This window comes from Lepisma saccharinum, chromosome 2 (assembly GCF_977018435.1).
Source record: "Lepisma saccharinum chromosome 2, izLepSacc3.1, whole genome shotgun sequence".
Classification (NCBI taxonomy): Eukaryota; Metazoa; Arthropoda; class Insecta; order Zygentoma; family Lepismatidae; genus Lepisma; species Lepisma saccharinum.
The window spans coordinates 6,885,940-6,897,833 of NC_139230.1; positions in this window are offsets into that span (position 1 = coordinate 6,885,940).

The following is an 11,894-nucleotide window of genomic DNA, read 5'->3' on the forward strand; positions in this document are numbered from 1 at the left end:
GAGAGGGTTAAGAAGTACAAGATGGAAAGTGTAGCAGTGCGACATTGTCGTGGGGCGGAGGATTGCGTCGTTCTCCCCGACGAAGTTGCCCTGCTGGGAGCAACTGGGCGGCCCCCTGCCTCCCTGGCTCTGTTGGGGCTCGCTAGTTTGTGGTGACAAGCCAGCTAGGCTTCTCTGAGCGCTGGGAGCTACGAAATTGCTTTTCTATTTTTCCCCTGTCTTTCATTTCCTCCTACGACGCAGCATGAAGCTCCGTGGCGTTTCAGTTCCGGCGCATGTTTAGATTCAGTTCCATTGCACGATTTCCTTCATGAAGCTCATTAAACAGTCGATGCTGCTGAAGATTTTGCTTGTATTAATAGCCAAGCTCTTATATGGTTCGGAACTCTCGACGCACTTAACAATAGACAGAAAGACAGTTTGTTGTTTTACCCATTTGTTGCGCACATATTCTCCTAGTTGAAAGTGTGTTGAATTTGTTGTTTTCGGTCCACTTTATGCACAGAAAGGCTAATCGGCACTGGACCTACAGTTTAAAGTGGGATCCGAGCCACTGTGCCATGTGCCTTCTCAGAGTATCGAACCCGGGACCCCTCGATTACGAGATCACTACGCCATCGAGGAGGTCCCTATTGAAAATATGATCTGAAGCACTGAGATCGAACATAACCGGGAATAGAAGCATTGACACTTTGATTAAAAAGCAATAGCTATGTTGATTTTTTTTAAAGTCCACTTTATGCGAAAAATGACTAATCGCGACTGGACCTACAGTTTAAAGTGGGAACCACTGTATACCTCCACTGCTCTGGATCCCTTCATTATAAGGCCACGACGTTATCACTGCACCATTGGGGAAGAAGCATCACAATAGCCATAACCACTACGCTATGAGGGAAGATCGATATACATACTAATACAGGGCAGGGTAGGCTAGAAATTTCAATTAAGTCGCTTTTAGGGCAAGGTAGAAACCGGGACATGAGAGAGACCAGTGATATTCGAAAATATGACGATCTTTTAGAAAATACTGTGTTGTTGAATTTGTAGAGAGATACAGTTCTGGAGAAGTACTTATTTAAAAGCCAATATACTGTAGCCAGGTTGTAGGGAACACGGAATAACAACATAAAGGAAACATGTGGAGGAGAGCACTGGTGTTTGTTGATAAATTATTTCTTGTAATTTTGGGACATTGAATTAATTTCACTTTGCTTTATATTCTGACATCCTCATTCTACAATAGTATTACTTTATTATGATTCATCTTATCAGTTGCAGCTGACATTTTTTAAATATCAATACATGCAATACTTTTGTCAAGCCTCTATAGAAACTCAAAAATCTGGTTCCTTTAGTTCTCATATCTTTGTTGGCTTTTTGTTCCGTTTAGAATGTTTGGGTTCTGCCTGTACTTATTCTGCTTTGCAAAAAGCCACTTTTTTCCGTACTGCATAATTCTTTCCCAAAAACAGATGGTTCTGTGATTTGTTGCAGTAAATCAGCTCGTCTCTTTATCTTTCATTGACAATTCGCCATGATTTTAAAAAATAAAATTTAGAACAGTGGCTGAAAAAATATTCCCTCTTCTTTCATACCCCAAATATTCGCCGAAATGTCTGTGAAATATAAGAGATTCACGTGATTGTTTTTAAAAATACGGACCCTAAACAAAATACTACACTGGGGAAGATGATCCATAAAATATCCCCCGTGTTAAATGATTTGTGATAGTATCAAATGATGATGAAGTTCGTGTTGAGACAGTAAAACATTTTTTTTTGTTGGTATTTTTACTTCATCATTAAAATGAAGTATTTCGCTTGATCTGAATTTTACACATATTGCAGAAAAATATTTATTATTGGTGAAGATTTGAATCTTGTATAATAAACCCCAGGTGTTAGTTTAAACTGTGAAGGAATGTATTTTTTGTTACTTTATTTTCAAATCTATTTTGTTTTTAAAAGTATTGTTGTCATCAGTGTAGTCAATCGCTATCGAGCAAGTGAAATTTCTTTGACGATATTTCTATTTGCAATACCTGGAACGAAATTGTTGCACAAGTTTCATCATGGTTTGAAAGACAAGAATACAGTTTCTGCCTTCCTTAGATTGAAAAAATGTGCGAATCTACTTAAAAAAAAAAAAGCCAAAGAAAGCTATGATAACATGATCTAAGATCATTATGTGTATACTTTTTACGCATCTTCCAGATGCAAAAAATAATTTGCATGCGTGTGAAGCTTTGAAACAATGTCCAAGTGTACATGCTGGAAACACTTAAAACGTGTTAGTGGACATTTTTACGTTTGATAAAATATGAAATTCATTCAACATACTACATACGAAGTTTAAAACCACAACTGGACTGAAAACAAGGGTTTGAAGTTCTTCAGTGTCCACTTGAAGTGCCTATAGACTTGGTAATTATAGTTGTAAGATATGCTTAAACCACAGTAATTTGTAGCCATGTAGACTGTTCCTGTACTTAAGTTTAAACAATTACTACTGTTACTTGTTTACATATATATATTGGAAATGTAAATATATGTTGCAGATTTATTTCTCTGTCGTTTTCTGTAGGAAATTCAATTAATACAAAAACCTAATTACCAAATGTTATTTTTTTAGAACATGTGTTTAGTTGTTGTAAGAAGTAAATATTACGACATTAAATGTTTATCTTTTCGATACAACATTTGTCTATTAATATTAGTTGTGTATAAAGCTTCATATTCCTTTCCTTGCACCTTATCACACACAACCTTTTATAACTTTTACTTTATACATTTTCAACTATTACCTATCCACTTCCTCTTTAACTCAAATTGATTGATTGGGTTGGTGTTTTAAGTCCACTTTATGCATACTAAGGTTAATTGGGATTGGACCTACAGTTTAAAGTGGGACCAGAACAACTATGTGCTTCCACCGGCTATCGAACTTTAACTTGAATTGTTTCCGTGTCTATGTTATTAAACGAGAAAAAATAAACTCTGAGATGCATACTAGTAACAATGGTAACAGTGTTAAGCCTTGTTTCCATGTTAATAAAACATTAAAATGCTGACCAAGGCAAACTTTTATAGTATAAAAATATACATAAAGGCGTAACGTTTCCACCCTCTAACAGGGTCTTCTTAAGACAAATATTCAGAACAGTTTCATTTATTTTTTTCTTTCTAATATTAGTCTGAAGACGACTCTGTTAGAGGGTGGAAACGTTACGTTCTTATGTATATTTTTTATACTATAAAAGTTTGCCTTGGTCAGCATTTTAATGTTTTATTAACGAGTAACAAGGAGTAGTTAATAGTGCTAAACCGACCTCCGTGGCGGAGTGGTTAGCATTGCGCTCTAAAACGCCAAGGGTCCCTTATTCGAATCCCGGCCTGGGCAAGGATGTTCTTTGAGTGTCCCTTCATCAATTTCATCATCCCATTACTCATCCTCGCCTTCGCGATTAGCCAAAACTGGCAGAGAAGCGAAGTAAAATAAACCAAATCGATCGATTCAATAGAGCTAATACGCTTGTCTCGTTGCTCTAGCAGCCCTCTCAGCACAAAAATCCCGCGACCTCAAGTCTCTTGTTTTTCGCCTCTTTCTGCCACTTTTGGCTAACCGCAATGATGACGATGAATGGTGATTAGATGAAATTGATGAAGTCACTCGCAAAGGTACAGTCACCGGCAATAAAAATGGGACACCTAGATCCTGAAGTACTCGCTGTCCTGCAAGGCGTTGTGTGTGTTGCCTAACTCCACGGCGATACGTGGATTTTAATAGTACATGTTTAATGGCAACTTCTACCTAGAGGCCTGCACAAGACCTGGAGCAGACCCGTTCGCGAGACATCGCTCCTGAAATGCCATGCAACCTGCGCAACACCCTCGCTTGAGCACCTTGACTGACCATCTGCCCAGATCGTTCTTGGCAGGTATCGAAAACCCGCCGGGTACCCGCAGTCATAAGATACCTAGTAGGTCTCAGTGCCTGAAATGCCATGCAACCTGCGCAACACCCTCGCTTGAGCACCTTGACTGACCATCTGCCCAGATCGTTCTTGGCAGGTATCGAAAACCCGCCGGGTACCCGCAGTCATAAGATACCTAGTAGGTCTCAGTGCGTTCATTCAATCAACTGCACGCCCCTCCCTCTGCATGATGTAGTTGCTTCGACTAGAAACTGCACCGGGCGCACACCTGTCTGCAGTGTTGCCAACTGCAATATATTTTCACTACTTAGAAAAGGGAACACAAAGCTTCGTAAGCCACATCGCCCATGAAATGAGATTTACGAATGTTGCTACTCCCCCCCTTTACACACACAGATTGAAATAGGTTTTCCGTGGCACAGGATCCATAAGTACATGTCGTAAACAACCAATATACGTATAGATATATAGTGATATAGGGCAGGACTGAAACATGTCACATTCGACGCTGAGGTCGCGAGTCGAACAACACACTGTTCTACTGCGAACACCAGGGCCAGTGGCATTGCCGTTACCCTCGTTTGAGGGGGGGGGGGGGCAAGTACTTGGATAAACGTGCCAACAACAACAATCACAATAATAGTAATAAAGTAGCATGAAAGGCATTATTATCCTCATAAATCATGCAAAAAGGGGGTGTAAGTCGGTTCTCACGCATTTGTGTTGAAACAGAGGATTAGAAATATTTTTTTCAGCACGTCAATTTCACATTAGCTAATAATGGAAAACAAGCACACAAACTGTTTTTGAAAGAAAGAAAGTGCATGATAAATGCATTCCAAATGTACATACATATAGCATGTAAAATTTCCATCTACAATATTTTCTTTTCACATGGAGCGACGTAAAATAAGAAATACATATGCTAACACTAAATTGTGTACATATTCAAAATTTCATTAAAGCATATATATTATATAAATACATTACATAATCAATTCATCCAACTCGTAACAAACCAACATTAATAGCAAATAATATCAAGGGCCGCCATGGCATTCTCTGTTTTAAAACTTTTCTCACTTAGATCGTTCGGCGCCCAGGGCCGACTCCCGCTACCCCCTTGCTACGGCATTGAACTTGACGAGACTGTATAATATTTTATAATATATTTCTACTTTCATAAAATTTGAAATCAAGGGGTTGCAATTACCCCTCCATTCCCCCTCTGCAGGTGCGCTTGGCCGACTGGAAGGAAAATGCAAGAAAAATATGAAAATTAATTCCATCTTGAGTACCCTTTAGCCCTGCTATTCTTAAATTCTGCTAGCCTGTTTTTTCTTGTACTTTAATGTTTGACCCACACCCTGGCCCCTCGGCTAGACTAAATTTCCGTCTAAGGTTGTGAGCAATGCCCCCTGCCCCCTCTGGTTGCGCCACTGCGTGCCTGGTTAAGGCACCATGCAATGAAAAACAATTAGTTTTCAGTGAGGAGATTTTTGTTTGCTCGATCATTCATTTAGATAAATGAAGCTGTAATATTGCGTGCATTTCCTAGCAATAAGTTAAAAACTGCTTACGCTGAACTGAAATCGCTAAGTATATAAATTCTCCTTGGAAAAGAGAGCTCCTCCTAGGACTTCGTAGGATTTACAAGCTACGTAAGTAGGCAACACTGGCTGAAGCTGTCCACGTGGTGATGAAACACCTGGAGCGACACGCTGCCGGAGGGCTGTTTCCTTCCAGCAGGTTTTGCAGGCGCCCGGGTCTTGTTGAATGCCCAGGTACCTTATAAGCGCAGAGCGCCTTGAAGAGCAAGAACCCGGGTAAAGACGCAAGTCGACTCGTTGCCGTGGGCAGGCGAACAGGTATACCTGTCCTCGCGTGCAAGCGGGCAGCGGGTAGGTAAAAGGCAGACTACGCTGGCCTCTGCTTCTACCACTGCCCTAAAGTTAGGCAACACACACAACGCCTTATAGAGAAGCGAATATTTCAGGATCAAGGTGTCCTGCCGGTCACTCACTGCGTGCCTGGTTAAGGCACCATGCAATGAAAAACAATTAGTTTTCAGTGAGGAGATTTTTGTTTGCTCGATCATTCATTTAGATAAATGAAGCTGTAATATTGCGTGCATTTCCTAGCAATAAGTTAAAAACTGCTTACGCTGAACTGAAATCGCTAAGTATATAAATTCTCCTTGGAAAAGAGAGCTCCTCCTAGGACTTCGTAGGATTTACAAGCTACGTAAGTAGGCAACACTGGCTGAAGCTGTCCACGTGGTGATGAAACACCTGGAGCGACACGCTGCCGGAGGGCTGTTTCCTTCCAGCAGGTTTTGCAGGCGCCCGGGTCTTGTTGAATGCCCAGGTACCTTATAAGCGCAGAGCGCCTTGAAGAGCAAGAACCCGGGTAAAGACGCAAGTCGACTCGTTGCCGTGGGCAGGCGAACAGGTATACCTGTCCTCGCGTGCAAGCGGGCAGCGGGTAGGTAAAAGGCAGACTACGCTGGCCTCTGCTTCTACCACTGCCCTAAAGTTAGGCAACACACACAACGCCTTATAGAGAAGCGAATATTTCAGGATCAAGGTGTCCTGCCGGTCACTGTACACCTATACTCTCTCTCTCTGGTAAGCGTTTAACGGAAGAGAAGGGAAGAGAGCGAGTTGGTCTCCAGTACGCGCTGCTGCAAACGGCTGGTAGCTGCACACACTCAGCAAGATGGGTCGCACCAAAGTTTTGAAGCTCCCACTGTGGGACCGCTGATAACAAAGGCGAGATAGTTTCTTTGAAAATAATATGCACACAACTACTCTGCATTATTGAAAAATAATTAAGACATAATCACATATAATCAACGCTGGCCTTTTGATTCTCCTTTAGAGGGACCAGGTTGTGGAATAGCGCATAATTTTTGAATAACTATAAATGAAGGTGGTTGTAATTTTGCCTGCACCGTCCTCTGTACGACGCTAATTACATTGCATGTAATAAAAGTACGACCCTACATGAGAATATGTACACATTATTATAGATATCTCTATAACTGCGCATTAAGTAAGCTTTAAAGAAAAATCGTAGAGGCTTGAATCGCCATTGTTAGATAAATATCTCGCTCACAATTATGATGCTTTCTTGTACTTCAAGCTATATGTTTAACAGCAGGGATCTCGAAAGCTCTGTTCTCAGTATCTGCCTTTGTCAGTTTCAAGCGACAGCTTCTAACGTGGCAGTTGCTTTTATCAGTTCTTACATAAATGGTTGACAACAGTTTCTCCTTTTTTGTTTAGGGCCTCCCCGATGACGCAGTGCTAGCGTCGTCTCCTTGTAATCAAGGGGTCCCGGGTTCGATACACGGTGGAGGCACACGGCACAGTGGTTCGGATCCCACTTTAAACTGTAGGTCCAGTCCCGATTAGCCTTACTGTGCATAAAGTGGACTTAAAAACACCAAATCAATCAATCAATCCTTTTTTGTTTCTAACATCTTTTGAGTTTACTTGCAACTCGCGATGATTGCAAATTTGTTGTATAGACATAAATAATTTATTTTAAATTATGCAACTTTCCATTTGATTGGTTTACTAGATTCCTTTTATGTAGATTCCTTTGATTTGCATTATTTTTCAGATGTAAGAACCCTTTTGTGATGTGTGTGTGTGTAAAATGTTTGGCTATACAGCAAAGATTTGAACCTCCCTCACATTTTATTCATGAAAACAAATTAAATCAAAATCAATTTTTACTCTGAAGTGGATTTTTCCTTCAGAGTTTGCCCAAATTACATAATAGGCTTTAAGGACAAGAGAGAATAATAAATACTTTGCATATAAAATAAAAAAAAAACAACGTTATAACACTATAGGAAAGCTCTTTAGAATGCTCCTCCAAATCGGACACTGAAATATTCTCACTTAGCACATATCCCTGACTCTGGAGTAATTCTCAATAACGGTTTCTCTACAAACTATTTATTTATTTATTTATTTATTGCGTCTTGTTTATCATGGCGAAGTTAAGGCTTTGTAGCCTTTTCTACCACTTAACCATGTTTACAACAACATTTAAACCATTACATAAAAAGGTAAATTTTAAAATATAAAAAGAGAAATATAAAATTACAAAGAAAAAATTATAGAAAAAATATGATAAGAAAAAAATACATACGGGAATAAAAACCTAACCTATACACACGAACATACAACAAAACACACACATACACACACACACACACACAATCAGATATTCATGACAGTAGTCAGGGATTTGAAATATTAAGGTGAATAAGGATTTTCAGTGTTATTCTGCGCTTAACTGTATGCAATTTATCACTAAAATATAATGTGCTAACTATTTGTGCCCAATAAAAAATGTTTTAATTGCGTCTTAAAGACATATACTGAAGATGAGTTTCGGATTTCGAGGGGCAGTGAGTTCCAAAGACGAGAAGTAGAAACGGTGAAAGATTTTGAATAAAAATTTGAGTTATGAAGGGGGATGAGTAGTTGAGTTCTCCCTCGCGATCTAGTGTCAAGGCTGTGTGATTCGGAAAGCATTGAGAATCTGCTCGAGAGATAAGCCGGTTCCTTTGAACTGATTGCCCTATAGAGAAGGGTGAGGTTGTGTACCTTTCGCCGATCAATTAATTTGAGCCAATTTAGCTTTGTAAAGAAAATGGATAAATGGTCCCTATATTTCAGATCGAAAATAAAGCGGACGCAGGTGTTTTGTACTCGTTGAAGACGTTGAGCGAGATCATCTGGTAATTCGGAATAGACAGAATCGCAGTAATCAAAGTGTGGAAAAACAAGTGCTTGCACCAGTTTGATTTTAATGCTAACGGGTAGAAAATGTTTAAGCCGAACAAGAGCGTGTAATGCAGCGAAGGCTCTTTTACTAGTTAAATTTACGTGATCTGACCATGAGAGATGCTGATTAAACATTACGCCCAGATTTTTGGCTGTTTTACTTAATTTAATAGCTTTCCCTAAGACCATTATGGGCGGGAGGGAAGAAATTTCAAATGCGGAAAGCATTTTTTGTGAACCTATAATAATAGTTTGGGTTTTCGAAGGATTAATTAGTAGCCCATGATTAGCTGACCAAGTACTGATTTTGTTCAGATCATAATTTATATCGCGAATTGAATTTTCAATATTATTTGGAGGAAAGGACAAATAGAGCTGAACATCATCTGCATAGATGTGATATTTACAGTGTTCGAGTGCGTCAGGAATATGGTTAATGTACAGAGAGAAGAGGAGTGGACCGAGGACGGTTCCCTGGGGGACACCGGCGCTGATTGATCGCCACGACGATTTCTCACCAGAGTTGAAGACGCATTGTTGGCGTTCATTAATATACGAACGGAACCAAGCTACGGTTGGGTCAGAGAAGTTGTACAGGAAGGATAGCTTGGATAGCAGGATGTCGTGGTCAATAGTCTGAAAAGCTTTACTAAAGTCCAGAAGTACAAGAATAGTTACTTCTTTAATGTCCATGGCGTGTCTTATGTCGTCCGTCACGTTGATGAGCGCTGTGCAGGTGCTATGGTTGCGCCGGAATCCCGATTGGAGGGGATTCATTAGATTGTTTCGTGATAAGAAATTACGCGTTTGGTTAGTGACAACGTGTTCGAGAGCTTTGGACAGAGCCGGAAGAATACTTATCGGCCGGTGGTCGCCGAGGCTGAGAACTTTGTTTGTTTTCGGCAGAGGGCGAACCTTAGCCAGTTTCCAAATCGACGGGAATATGCCGAAGGACAGGGAGAAATTAAAAATGCCTGTTATAGGAACGAGAACGTACGGGAGAATTTTTTTAATCATTAGAACAGAGATTTCGTCTATTCCCACGGCAGTGGATTTTATTTTATTGAGAGCTGACTGAACGTGTTCTGGCCGAATGGGCGAGAAGAAAAATTTTGGTGCGGTGCCGTGAACGGTGGTCGAAATCGTTCGTATTGTTTCTTCCCTTACATTATTGTCCAGTGTTTGAACTTCGCTGAAATATTCGTTCAACATTTCTATGGAGAAGTTTAATTGATCGTTCCTTTTTTGTTTACCAACTCCTAAAGTTTTCAGTTTTTTCCAAATAACATCCGACTTTTTCTCATAATTCAGAAGATCGTTCGCGAATCGACGCTTTGCTTTCCTGACCTCTTGGTTACAACGATTTCGTAATATTCTGAAACTTTCGAAACTGCCACTTGCCGACTGACCGCGCTTTACGTCCCTCCGATGTTTGCCGTAGGCGCGATCCCTGGCTGCCATGAGCTGCCGCAGGTCGTCCGTCAACCACGGACAAGGGGGGCGAGAGACGCGTTTCTTTTTCACCGGGGCGTGCTTGTCGTACAGCCGGAGAATGAAAGTGTTAAGGAGATTCACCTGTTGGTCGAGAGTGGGCAACGTGCTGATTTCGTGCCATGGGAGAAGGGCGGCGTCGGCAGATAATTGCGCATCGTTTATGTTTTTAATGTCTCTGTAACATACAAGTTTGGCTTTGTACTTGGGAACGCGCAGCTCATAAGATAAAAATATCATGTCATGGTAAGAGATTCCGGGTACTGGGGTTTGTCCGTGACTTACTACACGTGATGGACTGGAAACAAGAATTAAGTCGATCCACGATTCAGAGGTTGGAGTGTGGTGAGTTGGATCGAGAGGACAGATGGAAAGGTTCAGAGCAGACACCGTGTCCCGGAACGACGTGACTTCTTTCTTTGTGCTGCAGAGATCGATATTAAAGTCCCCCAAAATTATCGAATGTTCATAGTTGGGCAAGAAATTCCCGATTTCATTTTCGAAGTTGACGAGGGAAGTGCAAGGAGGTCGGTACACTACGGACAAAAGAACCTTTTGTTGTCTTACGGTGACTTCGAGTATGAGGAATTCGGAAGAATAGTTATATTCTCCGCGAGATTCTCCTATTACTTTTGCGTTAATGTCTTCCCTTAGATATATTGCTACTCCCCCGCCTCTTTTTCCGATCCTGTCTCTCCTAAAGAGTTTAAATCCCGCCACATGCACCAGATCGCTCGAGAGGGACTCTCGCAGCCACGTTTCGGAGATTAAAAGAGCATCGATATGTTTGAGCGTGGAAAATATATTTTGGATCTCGAGGAAATGTTTGAGGGCGCTCTGGGCATTTATGTGCGCTACATTGAGGTTGCCGGCGGCGAAAGTTGACCTGGGTTTGGGAAAAAAGTTTACAATCGTCTGCCGTGAAGGGGGTGGGGAGGGGTCGGTCACACTTCCTGGGGAGAGGGACAAGTCTCCGAGTTCCGTAAATGGGCTGGATGGGGGCGTTGCCAAATTTACAGTGACCAAATTACCGGTTCCAGCCATCGCAGAGAGTTGAATTTCAATTTATTGGATGATCCGGAAAGGCATGCTATGTAAGGAATTATAAGTCTACTTACCAAGGCGGCAGAAGAGATGATGTTTGCAGAACACTGAAAACCCTTTGCAACACACTTAAACACACACACACGCAGATAAACATATACACTAACACGGAAACACAAAAAACAATAACAAATATATGTAGAAAAGAAACTTGCACAATGTATGCACAACACAGTTTTAAAATGGACGCTGAGCTTTTTTATGTCCATGTCTCAGGGTGTCCTTTCCCCTCCACGTTCACTCGATTTTTTGCAAGTCCTCCATCGTCGTGACCGAGATCTTATGCCCGTTGCTACGAAGTATAATGATCCTTCCATCCTGGGTCCAGACGTTCCTGGGGCCGTGTTGGTCCTTAGACCTCTGCAGCACCTGATGTCGAGCGGCCGTCAGGGATTCTGTCAGAAGGAATCTTGATCCCTTCAGAGCTTTCTTTCTCTTCCATATAGAATCTCTCGTACGGTAACTGCAGAGGCGGAAGATGATGGGCCTCTTCCCGGACTTCACTGCGTCCGCCACTGTTCTCCTCTGGGGACCGATGCGGTGGGAACGTTTCCCGC